We start from the raw sequence: 15841 nt of genomic DNA on the forward strand, positions 1-15841 counted from the left end.
TTTACAACATATGTATAGGTCCAGAATATGTATGCATTTACACACTCACACACACACACACGTTATTGATATGTGCTCAGACTTTTACGTTATCCTCCTCTATGTATCATTTTGAAACTTTGTTAACATTTTTTTAATTTATTAACTTTTTTTGAAATTTATCCATGCTGATACATTAAAAGCAGTTACTTTATTTTGATTGCTATATATTTCAGTGTGTAAATAAACACAGTTTTTTTCCCAAGTGAAGGAAAGTTAGATTGATGTCACTTTTTTGTTGTCAACAGTATTCCAGTAAACATTTCTTTAATGTTTTCTCACATACATGTGCAAGTTTCTTTTTGAGATACCTAGAAGTGAAATTTCTGTGTTCTCTACTATGTGCATGTACACTTACGTAACTTATTATTAAATTATCTCTTCAACATGGCTGTGCCAGTATATACTTTAATAACAATGTATAAGAACTATCCTTTTCCTGGGTCCTCGGTAATACGTGATGTTTTCAAATTTACTACCTTTTTTGTAATCTCAAGAATATTATTTTAATTTTTATTTTCTGATACATTTGTGAAGTTGATCACTTGCTTGTTGTCCATTATAGATTTTTATTCCCTGAATTGTGTATCTATTGATTTGCATAAAATTTTCTTATTAATTTATGGGAACTTTAAAAATGTTCTGGATATGAATCTTTTTGTGATTTCTATAAAGATTTCGATTATCTTTAAGGTGTATGAGACTTGTCTTTTAACTTTGTTCATAGTCTCTTTTGACATACAGGAGTTTATAATTTTAACATTTATCTATCTTTTCTTCTATGGTCTGTGTCCTTTCTTGGGGAGGGTATTAAAACATTTTTTACTAATTGTGGTAGCTTTATAGTATGTCAGTTTGGTTAGGCTAAACTAAATTTCCCGGGATTTACTTTTGTGCATGTTTTCAGTTAGGGTAGGCCATAACAGAGATTCTTGTGTGAGATTTGGAGGGCTGAAGTGAAGCAACAGACATTTTGTAGCCCATATACTTTTATGCTATATTTGCTGGATCACCTCATTAGCATGAAGCAACAGTAATGCTGTGACTGCTTTACTTTCCCCTGGATCCTCCTTTAGTTTCTCTAGTACCTGGGTGCAGTGTGTGTGTTTTAGCTCCATGAAGAAGGGCCCCAGCTTCTATAGGATGCCTATACATCAAGATTCGAGGTAATAAGAACTGTCAGGAATTTTAGTCTGTCCTCACTGGCTTCAGCTCATGCTTATGAGATACAGGTTGTTTTTGCTGTTTCCCACTTCACATTCATCTTTCCTTCCCAACGTTCAGTCCTGAAGGCTTGAAGATATCCATCACATGGAAAGACAGTGACATAGGGATAGTTATTTGTCCACCTTTTTCCCACTGATTTATAATGTCACTTTGATCTTTTATGAAATTAATATACACATGGATCTTTTAATTCATTCTATTTTAGTAGTATGCTTACCTGTAGGTCCTACATTGTCAGAATTATTGTCATCTTAGTAAGTTGTGAAACAAGGTCAATAAGTTTATGCCTTCTCTTTAAACTATCTTTGGTTTTTTTGGTTGCTTTTGGCTTTCTACACTTCTATAGGAATTTTAGTGTAAACTTGTCAAGTTCCATGAGAAAAATTGAATTTTGATTTTAATGAATTTAATGTATAGATCTAAGGGAGGAGACCGCCCTTCATATTGCCTTATGCTCAATTTCTGCCTCCAAAGAAAGAAAAAGTAAAAACTAAAAGGCAGAAATGAAATCCACAAGCAGACAGCTGGGCACCACACCTTGGGCCTGGTAGTTAAAGATCGACCGTGACCTAATTGGTTGTGTTATCTATAGATTACAGACATTGTATAGAAAAGCACTGTGAAAATCCCTATCCTATTTTGTTCCAATCTAATTACCAGTGCATGCAACCCCCAGTCATGTACCCCCTGTTTGCTCAATCAATCACAACCCTCTCACGTGCACCCCCCGCCCCTTAGAGTTGTGAGCCCTTAAAAGGGACAGGAATTGCTCACTCGGGAAGCTTGGCTCTTGAGACAGGAGTCTCGCTGATGCCCCCAGTCAAATAAACCCCTTCCTTCTTTAACTTGGTGTCTGAGGAGTTTTGTCTGCGCCTAGTCCTGCTGCAGACCAAATTAGGGAGAATTACTCTGTTTACTCTAAGACCTCCCATTGAAGGGCATGATATATTGCTCTCTTTCTAATCCCCTTTTAATGAATAGAATTTACTTTTTAGAGCAGTTTTAGGTTTATAGAAAAATTGAGCAGAAAGTACAAAGAGTTCCCATGAACTTCTCATACCACATGCCACCCTGCCCACCTCATTTCCCCTATTATTAACATCTTGCTTTATTGTGGTAAATTTGTATTTGTACTAACTTATTGATGTCTATCTGTCTACACAGATAGATGGACATATTATTTTTATCTAAAGGCCATAGTTTACATTAGGGCTCATGCTGCATTGTATATTCTATGGAGTTTCACAACTGTATAATGACATATATTCACCATTATGGTATCATACAAAATAGTTTCACTGCATTAAAGATCCCTTGTGCTATACCTAGTCATCCCTCACTCCCTTGTCCAGGAAGTCTTGCAACTAGTAATCCTTTTACTTTCTCCATAGCTTTGCCTTTTCTAAAACATCATATATTTGAACTCATAAAGTATGTAATCTTTTCAGATTGACATCTTTCACTTAGCAATATACATTTCAGGTTCCTCCATGTCTTTTTATGACTTGATACCTTATTCATTTTTATGATTGAACAATATTCTGTTTCATGGATATACCACATTTCATCCATTCACTGTTGAAGAACATCTTGATTGCTTACAATTTTTGGCAATTATGAATAAAGCTGCTGTAAACATTTGTGTACAGAGTTTTAAATTTTATTTTTAATTGATACATAATTATATATACAATATATTGTACATATTTATGGTATAAAGCATGATGTTTTGATACATGTGTACATTCAAATCAGAGTAACTGGTATATGCATCACCTCAAACATTTATCCATTCTTTGTGGTGAGAACATCCAAATAATCTTTTCTAGCTATTTTGAAACCTATAATACATTATTGTTTACTACATTGCCCTACTGTGTAATAGCACATCTGAGCTTTTTCCTTCTATGTAACTGTAAAATAGCACCTATTGACCAACTTCTCCCTATCCTTCCCTCTACTCACCTTACCCAGCTTCTGGTAATCTCTATTCTACTTTCTACTTCTATAAGATCAACTTTTAGAGTCTACATATGAGTGAGATCATGCAGCATTTGTCCTTATGTGCCTAGCTTATTTCACTTAATATCATGTCCTGTAGGTTTATGCATGTTGTCTCGCATGTTAGGATTTAATTTTAAAAAATGACTGAATAGTATTCTGTTGTGTTTGTATACTAAATTTGAAAAATCCATTTATCTTTTATAGTGGTATGTTGGTTTTAGTGCAGACGTAAGTTTTCAACTCAATTGGGTAAATACTAAGGAGAACAATTGCTGGATTATATGATAAGAATGTGTTCAGTTTTGTAAGGAATTGGTAAACTGCCTTCCAAAGTGGCTGTACCATTGTGCATTCCTACAAGTAATGAATGAGAGTTCGTGTTGTTCCACAATTTTAGCACTTGGTGTTGTCAGTGTTTTGGACTTTATCCATTCCAATAGTAATGTATGTAATTGGCTGTATTTCTTTGGGTCTATTTCTGGACTCTGTATTCTGTTTCATTGATCCAGTTTTCTGTTCTTTCACCAGTATCCTATTGTCTTAATTATTGTAACTTAACAGTAAGTCTTGAAGTTAGGCAGTATTAGCCCTCTGACCATGTTCTACCCCTTTTAATATAGTGTTGCCTATTTTGGATCTTTTGTCTTTCCGTATAAACTCTAGAAGTCATTTGTTAATATTTATAAAATAACTTGCCAAGATTTTTACTGGGATTGTGTTGAATCTATAGATCAAGTTGAGAAGAACTGAAATCTTGACAGTATTGAGTCTTTCCATCCATGAACATGGAATGGCTCTCCATTTATTTAGATCTTCTGTTTTTTTCATCAGTAATTTGGAGTTTTCCTCCTATAGATCTTGTACATTTTTCTTAGATTTATACTTAAGTATTTAATTGTTTGATGTTAATGTAAATAGTATTGTGTTTTTAATTTCAAATTTGTATGGTTCATTGCTGGTATTTAAGAAAGCGTTTGACTTTTCTTTGTTTTTATTCTTTGAAATTTTAGGGTTTTTTTCCAACATGTCTAACTAGACACATCAGTCACCAGTTCTCCTCAGAAGAACCATAACTTTGGAATACTGAGGGGAGGTTTCTGGAGTCAATCAGAGAACCCATGGGTAAAAGCTGGGGCACATAAAAAGAAGGAAACAAGAGTTTGGGAGAGATTGACCCCTGAGGAACATGGAGTCCCATAGAAAGGGTAGCTGGGGGTATTTTTGCTCCCTTCAGCCATGCAGCAGACTGCTAGTTTCTGAACTGTTGGAGAGTCCTGCCGTTTACCCTTGTGAGTCCAAGCACTGGTGTGGGCAGCGATTTTGGAATTTTTTGAAAGCAGAGCAGCAGGCTTCCAGCTCGCACAGGGTCACTTGCCCTTCTCTAAGACCTGAGCTGGAGTAGCAGGTATTATACTGGGTGAGCACCCATTTTGGGATTCTATCCTGCCCATGTAGTCTCAGCACTTTTGTCTCTGCATCACTGGATCCCTTGCAAACCTTCCCCTCCACACACTTGGACTATGGCAACCACAGAGGGCCAGTGGGATTCAGGGGAATGCAGGATACCCAAAGTTCTAACTCTCAGGGCAAACTGCTCCTAGGGAAAGGGAGAGTACAGTGTTCCAAAGGAGTATCCCTTGGGACAAAGGAAACCAGAGTGCACACACTCCTGTGCCTGAGAGTTTCCTGCTTGTGAACTGAAGGTGACTGTGCTCCTTCCAGCAGACATGTGGACACAGCAGTGAGGTCTGTAGGGGAAGAGTGTGATTCTGGCCCACTAATCAGGCAGCTCTGGTGCTCAGGAAGAGACATGAAGATGGTACCTTCTCCTCCTCACCCCTGCCCACTGTGATGGATGCAGCTGTAGCTGCTCCCCCAGGGGGTTGGCATAGGTACACTTGTGGATGGCCTTTCCAGTGCTATTAGGGGCTGTTGCATCCCCACTAGTGGTGTGCCCACCAAGCCTGGGTTTTCATGAAGGGTGGCCCCCTCCCACTTTCTCCACTGAAGGGCAGTGTTCTTGCAGTAGAGGTCAGGTAAGCTGCAAAGCTGTCTGTTTTGGCTTGAGGTAAAAGGTTCCACCCTGAGGCCATTCTAGCAGAGACCCGTGGGACAGGTGTTTTTCATGGCCCTCAGTTACACTGTAGCATGGAAATAAATGACAGTGTCTGTCTGAACTGAAAGTCACAAGACTTGGGTCAGAGGGGTGATAGGGAGGCAGATCACATTCCTGCCTGTCCAGAATATGGAGCTGGTGCAACCCTCTCCTCCCTTACCCACTGGATAACTTGGTGAATTTCAACATAAGCTCTCCTTGCCACCCCATCAGGGCTGGTACTGGTGCTCATCATTGGGTATGTAAAGGAGAACTTGGCAGTCCATCTCTGCTCAGCTTTGTCCCCCAGCCTCTGGGGATGAGCAGGGAACTCAGGACACCAGGCATTCCACAGACTAGCCCAACTTCTGAGGCAGCAGAGAGACTCTCCAGTAAACAAACATAAAGCACATAGCTGTTGCTTCTGCCATAGCTGGTGCATACTGGTAAATGTCACATACCAGCCAAGGATAAAGAAAGGATTCAAAAAGCAGCAAGATTAAAGAAACAAATAACATACAATGGAGCTCCATCTAATACGTCTGGTAGCAGACTTTTCAGTGGAAACATTACAGGCCGGGTGAGAGTGCCATGGCATCTTTAAAGTGCTGAAGGAAAAAATCTTTTAACCCTGGAATGGTATATCCAGCAAAAATATCCTCCAAATGCAAAGGAGAAATAAAGACTTCCCAGACCAAAAAAAAAAAAAAAAAAACCTGAGGGATATCATCAGCACCAGACCTGTCCTGCAAGAAATACTAAATGGAATTCTTCAATCTGAAAGAAAAGGATGTTAAGGAATAAGAAATCATCTGAAGGTACACAACTCACTGGTGATAGTAAGTACATAGACCAACAGAATATTCTAACACTGTAATTGTGATATGTAAACTACTCAAATCTTGAGTAGAAAGACTAAATGATAAGCTGATCAAAAAATAAAAACTAAACAACTTCTCAAGACATAAACAGCATAATAAGATGTAAACAGAAACAACAAAATGTTAAAAAGCTGGGGGGATGAAGTTAAAGTGTAGAGGTTTTATTTGTTTTCTCTCTGCTTGTTTGTTAGTTCGTTTGTTTGTTTTTGTAATCTGTGTTAAATTGTAATCCGTTTAAAATAATGAGTAATAAGATGTTATTTGCAAGCCTCATTGTAACCTCAAATTTAAAAACCTACAACAGATACACAAAAATAAAAATCAAGAAATTAAAACAGATCACCAGAGAAAATCACCTTTTCAAAATGGTAGATGGGAAGAAAGGAAGGATGGATGGAAGGAAGGAAAGAAGGAAGGAAGGAAGGACGGAAGGACGGAAGGAAGGAAGGAAAGAAGGAAAGAAGACTACAAAAGAAGCAGAAAACCATAATAAAATGGCAGGAGTAAGTCCTTACTTATCAGTAATAGCATTGGCTGTAAATGGACTAAACTTTCCAATTGAAAGACATCAGGAAGCTAAATGGGTATTAAACAACAACAACAACAAAAACCAGAGACCCAGTGACCTGTTGCCTGCAAGAAATACACTTCATCAATGAAGAAACATATAAACTGAAAATCAAGGGATGGAAAAATACATTTCATGCAAATGGAAGCCAAAAAAAAAAAAAAAAAAAAAGCAGTAGTTATATCAGACAAGATAAGAGTTTGAGACAAAAATGTAAAAAGAGACAAAGAGGGTCATTATATAATGATGAAGGGTCAATTCAGTGAGAAGAAGTAACAATTATAAGTATATATGCACCCAACATTGGATAATCCAGGTATATAAAGCAAATATTATCAGTTAAAGACAGAGATTGACCCCAATACAATGCTAGCTGGAGACATTGTCACCCCACTTTCAGCATTGGACAGATCATCTAGACAGAAAATCAACAAAGAAACATCATAATTTATCTCCACTGTAAACAAAATTGACCTAATAGAGATTTACAGAACATTTCATCCAGTGGCTTCAGAATATATATTCTTCTCAGCACATGGATTATTCTCAAGGATAGATCATATTTTAGGGCAAAAAAGAAGTCTTTTTTTTTTTTTTTGAGACAGTCTTGCCCTGTCACACAGGCAGGAGTGCAGTGGTATGATCTCAGCTCACTGCGGCCTCTGCCTTCCAGGTTCAAGCAATTATCATACCTTACCCTCCCAAGTAGCTGAGATTACAGGAGTACACCACCATGCCCAGCTAATTTTTGTAGTTTTAGTAGAGACGGGGTTTTGGTATGTTGGCCAGGCTGGTCTCAAACTCCTGACCTCAGGCGATCTACACTTTTCAGCCTCCCAAAGTGCTGGGATGACAGGCGTGAACCACTGTGCCTGGCCCCACAAAACAAGTCTTAAAATTAAAAAAAAAGATTGAAGTCAAATACGGTATGTTCTCTAACACAAAAAAATAAAACTAGAAATCAGTAATAACTGGAAGATTGGAAACTGTACAAACACATGGCAATTGGCATGGCAAACAATATGCTCCTGAATGATGAGTGTGTCAATGATTAAATTAATAAAGAAATTAAAAAGCTTCTTGAAACAAATGAAAATAAAAACACATCACACAAAAAACTATTTGCTACAGCAGAAGCAGTACTCAGAAGAAAGTCAATAGTAATAAGTGCCTACATCAAAAAAGTAGAAAAACATCACATAAACAACCTAATGATGCATCTCAAATAATTAGAAAAGCAAAAGCAAACCAAACCCAAAATTAATGGAAGAAAATAAATAATAGAGATGAGAGCAGAAATAAATGAAATTGAAACAAAAGGATACAAGAGATCAATGAAATGAAAGTGGATTTTTTTTTGAAAAACAGATAAACAAAATTGACAAACCTTTACTCAGAGTAGGAAAAAAGAAAGAAAGTCCAAATAAAATCAGAGATGGAAAGGGAGACATACAACTGATACCACAGAAATTCAAAGGATTGTTAAAGGCTACTATGAGCAACTATATGCCAATAAATTGAAAAATCTAGAGTAAACAGGTAAATTCCTAGACACATACAACCTACCAAGATTGAGCCATGAAGAAATCCAAAACCTGAATAGATCAATAGCAAGTAATGAGACTGAAGCCTAATAAAATGTCTCTCAGCAGCAAAAAGCCTGAAACGCAAAGGCTTCACTGCAGAAGTTTACCAAACAATTAAAAAACTAATACCAATTCTACTCAAATTGCTTTAAAAAATACAAGAGAAGTACATACTTCCAAATTCATTCAAAAAGGCCAGTATCACCCTGTTATTAAAACCAGGAAAAGACACATCAAAGAAAGAATGCTACAGGCCAATATGCCTGATGAACATTGATGCAAAATTCCTCAACAAAATACTCACAGAATGAATTCAACAACACATTTAAAAGATTATTCATCATGACCAACTGGGATTTATTCTTGGGATACAAGGATGGTTCAACATACATAAATAAATCAATATGATAAATAATATCAACAGAATGAAGAACGAAAAACAGGATCATTTCAATTGATGCTGAAAAAGTGTTTTATAAAACACAACATCCATTCATGATAAAAACCCTCAACAAACTTGGTATACAAGGAACCTATTTCAACACAATAAAAACTTTATATGACAGACCTACAGCTAGTATCATACTGAATAGGAGAAAACTGAAAACCTTTCTTCTAAGATCTGGAACAAGACAAGGATGCCCATTTTCAGTACTATTATTCAACATAGTACTTGAAGACCTAGCTAGAACAGTCAGGCAAGAGAAAGAAATAAAAGACATCTAAGTTGGAAAGAAATAAGTCAAATTATCCTTGTTTGCAGATAATATGATCTTATATTTGAAAAAACCTAAAGACTCCACCAAAAGACAATTAAAACTGATAAATTCAGTAGAGTGGCAGGATACAAAATCAACATACAGAAATCAGTAGTATTTCTATATGTCAACTGCAAACAATCTGAAAAAGAAATCAAGAATGTAATAGACAGCCAATAACAAATGATGGTGATGATGAGAAAAAAAGGAACCCTCATACACTGTTGGTGGGAATGTACATTAATATAACCACTATGAAGAACAAGTTGGAGCTTCCTCAAAAACTAGAAATAGCACTATCATATGATCCAGCAATGCCACCACTGGGTATATACCCAAAATAAATAAAATCAGTATATAGAAGAGATATCTGCACTTCCATGTTTGTTACTGCACTGTTCACAATAGCCAAGATTTGGAAGACACCTAAGTATCCATCAATAGATGAATGGATAAAGAAAATGTTGTACATATACACAATGGAGTACTGTTCAGTCACTAAAAAAGAATGAGATTCTGTTATTTGCAAAATGGATGGAACTAAAGATGATCATATTAATTGAAATAAGCCAGGCACAGAAAGACAAAGATCAAATGTTCTCACTTATTTGTGGGATCTAAAAATAAAAAAGATTCAATTCATGGGCATAGAGAGTAGAAGGATGTTTACCAGAGGCTGGGAAGCCTAGTAGGGGGCTGCCGTAGATGTAGAGATGGTTAATGGGTACAGAAAATAATAGTTAGAAAAAATGAATAAGACATACTGTTTGATAGCACAACAGGGTGACTATAGTCAATAATAACCTAATTGTACATTTAAAAATAACTATAAGAGTATAATTGGATTGTTTGTAACACAAAAGATAAATGCTTGAGGGGATGGATACCCCATTCTCCATGATGTGATTAGTTAATGTTGTATTCCTGTATCAAAACATCTGATGTACCCCACAAATATATATGCCTACTATGTACCCACAATAATTTAAAAAGTAAAGAAATAAAAAAGTAATCCCATTCATAATAGCTACAAATAAAATAAAATACCTAGGAGCATACTTCAAGAGCATACCAAAGAAGTGAAAGATCTCTATAATAAGAACTATAAAACATTGATGTAAGAAATCGAAGAGGACACAATAAATGGAAAGATATTTCATGTTTATGGATTAGAATGATCAATATTGTTAAAAATGTCCATACTACACAAAGCAGTCTACAGATTCAATGTAATTCCTATCAAAATGCTAATGACATTCTTCACAGAAATAGAAAAAAGAAATAGAAAAAAGCAATCTTAAAGTTTGTATGGAAACACCAAAGACTCAGAATAGGCAAAGTCATTCTAAGCAAAATGAACAAAATTGGAGGAATCACAATGAAGAAAAGTGGAGAAATCACATTACTTAACTTGAAATTATGCTGCAGAGCTATAGTAAATGAAACAGCATGGTACTGGCATAAAAGCAGACATGTAGATCACTGGAACAAAACAGACAACCCAGAAATAAAGCCAGACATCTAGAGTGAACTCATTTTTGAAAAGGTGCTGAGAACATACATTTGGCAAAGGACGGTCTCTTCAATAAATGGTTCTGGGTAAACTGGATATCCATATGTAGAAGAATGAAACAAGACCCCTATATTTCACCATAGACAAAAATAAAATCCAAATGGATTAAAGGGTTAAATTCAAAACCTCAAACTATGACACACCTATAAGAAAACATCAGGGAAACTATCTAGGACATTGGTTTGTGGTACGATTTCTTGAGTAATACACCACAAGCACAGGCAACCACAGTAAAAACAAATGAGATCACGTCAAGTTAAAAAGCTTTTGCACACAGTAAAGGAAACAATAAACAAAGTGAAGAGACAAACCACAGAATGGGAGAATAAATATGCAAACTACACATCTGACAAAGAATTAATAACCAGAATTTATAAGAAGCTCAAATAACTCTGTAGAAAATAATCTAGTAATCCAAATAAAAAATGGGCAAAAGATCTGAATAAACATTTCTTAAAAGAAGATGCAGAAATGGCAAACATGTATGTGAAAATGTACTCAACATCATTGATCATCAGAGAAATGCAGATCAAAACTAAAATGAGTTATCATCTCACCTCAGATACAATGACTTTTATCCAAAAGACAGACAATAGCAAATTGTGGCAAAGATATTGAGAAAAGCAAACCCTCATATGCTCTTGGTGGGAATATACATTAGTACAGACACTATGGAGAACAGTATGGATGTTCCTCAAAAACACTACATATAGACCTACCTTATGATCCAGCAATCTCACTGCCAGGTATATACTATAAAGAAAGGAAATCAACATATTAAAGATATATCTGCATGCCTCTGTTTATCATAGCACTATTAACAATAGCCAAGGCTGGACGTGGTGGCTCATACCTGTAATCCCAGCACTTTGGCAGGCCAAGGCGGGCGGATCACTTGAAGCCAGGAGTTCGAGACCAGCCTGGCCAACATACAAAACTCTGTCTCTACTAAAAATACAAAAATTAGCTGGGCGTTGTGGCACCTGCCTGTAATCCCAGCTCCTTGGGAGGCTGAGGCAGGATAATTGCTTGAACCCAGGAGGTAAATGTTGCAATGAGCTGAGATTGCACCACTGCACTCCAGCCAGGGTGACAGAGCGAGATTCCATCTCAAAAACAAACAAACAACAAACCACAATAGCCGAGATTTGGAAGCAACCTAAGTGTCCATCAACAGTCAAATGGATAAATAAAATATGTCACATATACACAATGGAGTATGGAATACTATTCAGTCATAAAATAAAAAAATAAGATCCTGTCATCTGCAACGACATGGATGGAACTGGAGGAAATTATGTTAAAGTAAGCAAGGCACAGAAAGACAAACTTCGCATGTTGTCGCTGATTCCTGGGAGCTAAAAATTAAAATAATTGAACTCATGGAGCTAGCAGAATGATAATTACTCGAGACTAGGAAGGGTAGTGTGAGGGTGGGAGGGAAGAGAGGATGCTTAATGGGTATAAAAATATAATTAGAATGAATAAGAGCTACTATTTGGTAGCACAACAGGGAGATTACAGTTAACAATAATCTATTGCACATTTTAAAATAACTAAAAGGGTATAATCGGAATGTTTGTAACACACACAAAAATGATAAATGCTTGAGATGATGGATACCTCGTTTACTCTTATGTGACTGTTACACTTGCGTGCCTATATCAAAATATCTCATGTGTCCCATCAATATATAGATCTACTGTGTACCCATAACAATTAAAAATTTAAAAAAATACATGAGATGTTTTGATACAGGCATACCATATGAAATAATGATATCATAGGGAATGGGGTATCCATCATCTAAAGCATTTACCATTTTTTGTGTTACAAACATTCCAGTTATACTTTTAGTTTTTAAAATGCACAATTAAGTTATTATTGTACAAATTGTTATTTTTACCAGTCTCTGGTAACCATCCTTCTACTCTCTATGTCCATGAGTTCAATTGTTTTGATTTTTAGATCTCACAAATAAGTGAGAACACGCAGTTTGTCTTTCTGTGCCTTTCATATTTCAGTTAACACAATACTCTCCAGTTCCATTCAGGTTGTTACAAATGAAAGGATCTCATTCTTCTTTATGGCCGAATATTACTCCCTTGCTTATATGAGCTACATTTTCTTTATCAGTTCGTCTGTTGATGGACACTTAGGTGGCTTCCAAATCCTTGCTATTGTGAGCAGTGCTGCAACAAACATGGGAGTGCAGATATCTCTTCTATTCACTGATTTTCTTTCTTTTGGGTATATAACCAGTAGTGGCATTGCTAGATGATATAGTAGCTCTAGTGTTCTCCATAGTGATTGTACTAATTTACATTCCCACCAACAGTTTATGAGTGTTCCCTTTTCTCCACATCCTCACCACCATTTGTTATTGTCTGACTTTTGGATATAAGCCATTTTAACTGAGGTCAGATGATATCTCATTGTAGTTTTGATTTGCATTTCTCTGATGATCAGTGATGTTGAGTACCTTTTCATATACATGTTTACCTGATGTCTTCTTTTGAGAGATGTCTGCTTCAACTTTTTGCTCATTTTTAAATCAGATTATTATTATTTTTGCTATAGAGTTTGAGCTCTTTATATAGTCTATTAATTCCTTCTCAGATGGGTAGTTCACAAATATATTCTCCGATTCTGTGGGTTGTCTATTCACTTTGTTGATTGTTTCCTTTGGTGTCCAGAACTTTAACTTGATGTAATCTCATTTGCCCATTTTTATTGTGGTTGCCTATGCTTTTGGGATATTACACAATAATTTTTTGCCCAGACCAATATCCTGGAGAGTTTCCCCAATGTTTTCTTGTAGTAGTTTCATGGTTTGAGGTCTTCAATTTAAGTCTTTAATCCATTTTGATTTGATTTTTGTATATGGCTAGAGATAGGGGTCTTGTTTTATTCTTCTGCATATGGATATCCAGTTGTCCCAGGACCATTTATTGAAGAGACTGTCTTTTCCCCAGTGTATGTTTTTGACACCTTTGTCAAAAATGAGTTTAGAGTTGGTGTGTGGATCTCACTCACCCAGGCTGGAATACAGAGATACGATCACGGCATACTGAAACTTTGCTTTCCCAGACTCAAGAGATCCTCCCACCTCAGCCTCCCAAGTAGCTGGGACTACAGCTGTGCACAACCATGCCAGGCTAATTTTTGTGTTTTTTTGTAGATATGGGGTTTCACCATGTTACCCAGGCTCACCTCAAACTCCTGGGCTGAAGTGATTTGCTCACCTTGGCCTCTCAAAGTGCTGGGATTAAAGATGTGAGCCACTGCACCTGGCTGAGGTATGTGAATTAATTTCTCAGTTCCCTATTCTGTTCCATTGGTCTATGTGTCTGTTTTTATGGCAGTAGCATGCTGTTTTGTTTACTATAGATCTGGGAGCTCTAAAAATCTTAAAGATCCTCTCCCACAGCATCCTGATGCTTAGCCTATATTGGAGAGGGACTGTCTTAATGATTCTTGGGGCATGCTTTTTGTCAAATAGTATGGATTTATAATTTGATGCACAGGAAGCCCACAAAATTTTTTAAAAAAGAAATGACATTAACTTGCACTAAAACGACAGAGACAATCAAAATGAAAACAAGTCTCTTGGCCCTCATCTTCCTGTGAGCAGAAAGCAGGCTTAGATGGCTGCTGACCCATAAAACAGGACATGAATCAGGGATGCAACCAGGAGGCCAGATCCCAGAGTGACAGAGTTTAGGAGAACAATTTCCAAGGATTATATCTGGGTCCTTATCAGTGAACATTCTCTGCCTGTGGAGCTGGGAGAGTTGGCAACATGTTTCTGACTTGATTTCTCAATTTTTGTGGACCAGTGATTGCCTTGTACCTCTCATTTTTGTCTCCCTTTTTGGTTAGCACTATCTATTGTTGTTACCTTATCTCTCCCTCTCCATTGTATGTGGATGTGTGGGGCAAGATAACTTGTCTCTTTAATTCTTCTGTTTTGAGATAGAAAGAATTGTATAGAAGATCCTTATCCACACCTGGACCTGATTTAGGTGATTAGATCCTAGACTTCAAACCAAAGCCTAATTCTAAAATGAGATGAGATTTTGGAGGTATTAGGAGTGAATGAGAATATTTCACTTGTAGGAGGAACATGACTAATTAGGGGACTTAAGGTGAATTAGTAGTCTGCTGTATTGTTGATCCCTAATGGATCATGCCATCTGGTATTTACACTCTTGTGTAGTTCTTTCCCTTGACTATTAACTAGCTGTGTGACTGGTTTGACTACTAGAATGTGGGCTCAAGTTTTAGGGCGTTTGAGTTCAAGCAATACAAAAGTTTGGGGGTCTTCATTTTTGTGCTTTTGAAGCAATGAGCTGCTACGTAAGAACTACAGTTGCCCTGTTGGAGAGGTCACACGAAGAGAAAGAGGCCTTGATACTATATGGAGGAAAATTAAGGAATGTAGATTTTTTTAAGAACAAAGATGCCAGGCATGTGATCCCACTTGGATCATTCTACTGTAACTGTTTGGACCATTTCAGCTGAGACAACAGATATATGAGTGAAAAAGACATCTTGGACATTCTAGCCCCAGCAGACATAAAGTAGAGCAGAAATGAGCCATTCCAGTTGTACCCTATCCAGATTCTTCACTCAGAATCATGAGGAATAATAAAATATATGTATACCTGTCTTCCACAGATACATCAAATACCATGGATCTGGTGAATCATAAATTTCACATGACCAGGAAGCATGTACTGAGCCTGGATCTGTAAAGGTAACTTTTCCACCCTAGGATCCACACAAAATTTGCAAGCTTATGGGTTACCTGGAAAGTAGGTTAGAAAATCACAACGAAGTGTGATACATATTACCTCCAAACCCAAGAACATGCCCAAGAGTTTCAGTGTGAAAGCGTTAAGTTCAGAAACTTGTCTTACACATTAGAAAGAATATTCCTAGATGCTACAGAAACTTCACTAATGTGGCATGTCTCTGTATTTTCATAGGGTTTATTTTACACTGTCTGGCATTCATGTATCTTCTTAAGGTGTCTGTAGTACTCTCTATTTCTTGCTGACTGGGTCCAAATGACATAATGTTTTAAATGTAATGGACCACTAGCATG

General features: G+C 36.7%; 1 long non-coding RNA gene across 1 annotated transcript in view; it reads left to right on the forward strand.

The window, feature by feature from the left end:
* Nucleotides 1–15491, forward strand: part of LOC135968731 (uncharacterized) — a 61299-nt gene extending 45808 nt beyond the window's left edge. The window contains exons 2-3 of the long non-coding RNA XR_010583688.1: nucleotides 13913–14030; nucleotides 15412–15491. This is a non-coding gene — a long non-coding RNA (uncharacterized lncRNA). The remainder of the gene's footprint in view (nucleotides 1–13912; nucleotides 14031–15411) is intronic.
* The last annotated feature ends 350 nt before the right edge of the window (nucleotides 15492–15841 follow it).

Source organism: Macaca fascicularis, chromosome 1 (assembly GCF_037993035.2).
Source record: "Macaca fascicularis isolate 582-1 chromosome 1, T2T-MFA8v1.1".
Lineage (NCBI taxonomy): Eukaryota > Metazoa > Chordata > Mammalia > Primates > Cercopithecidae > Macaca > Macaca fascicularis.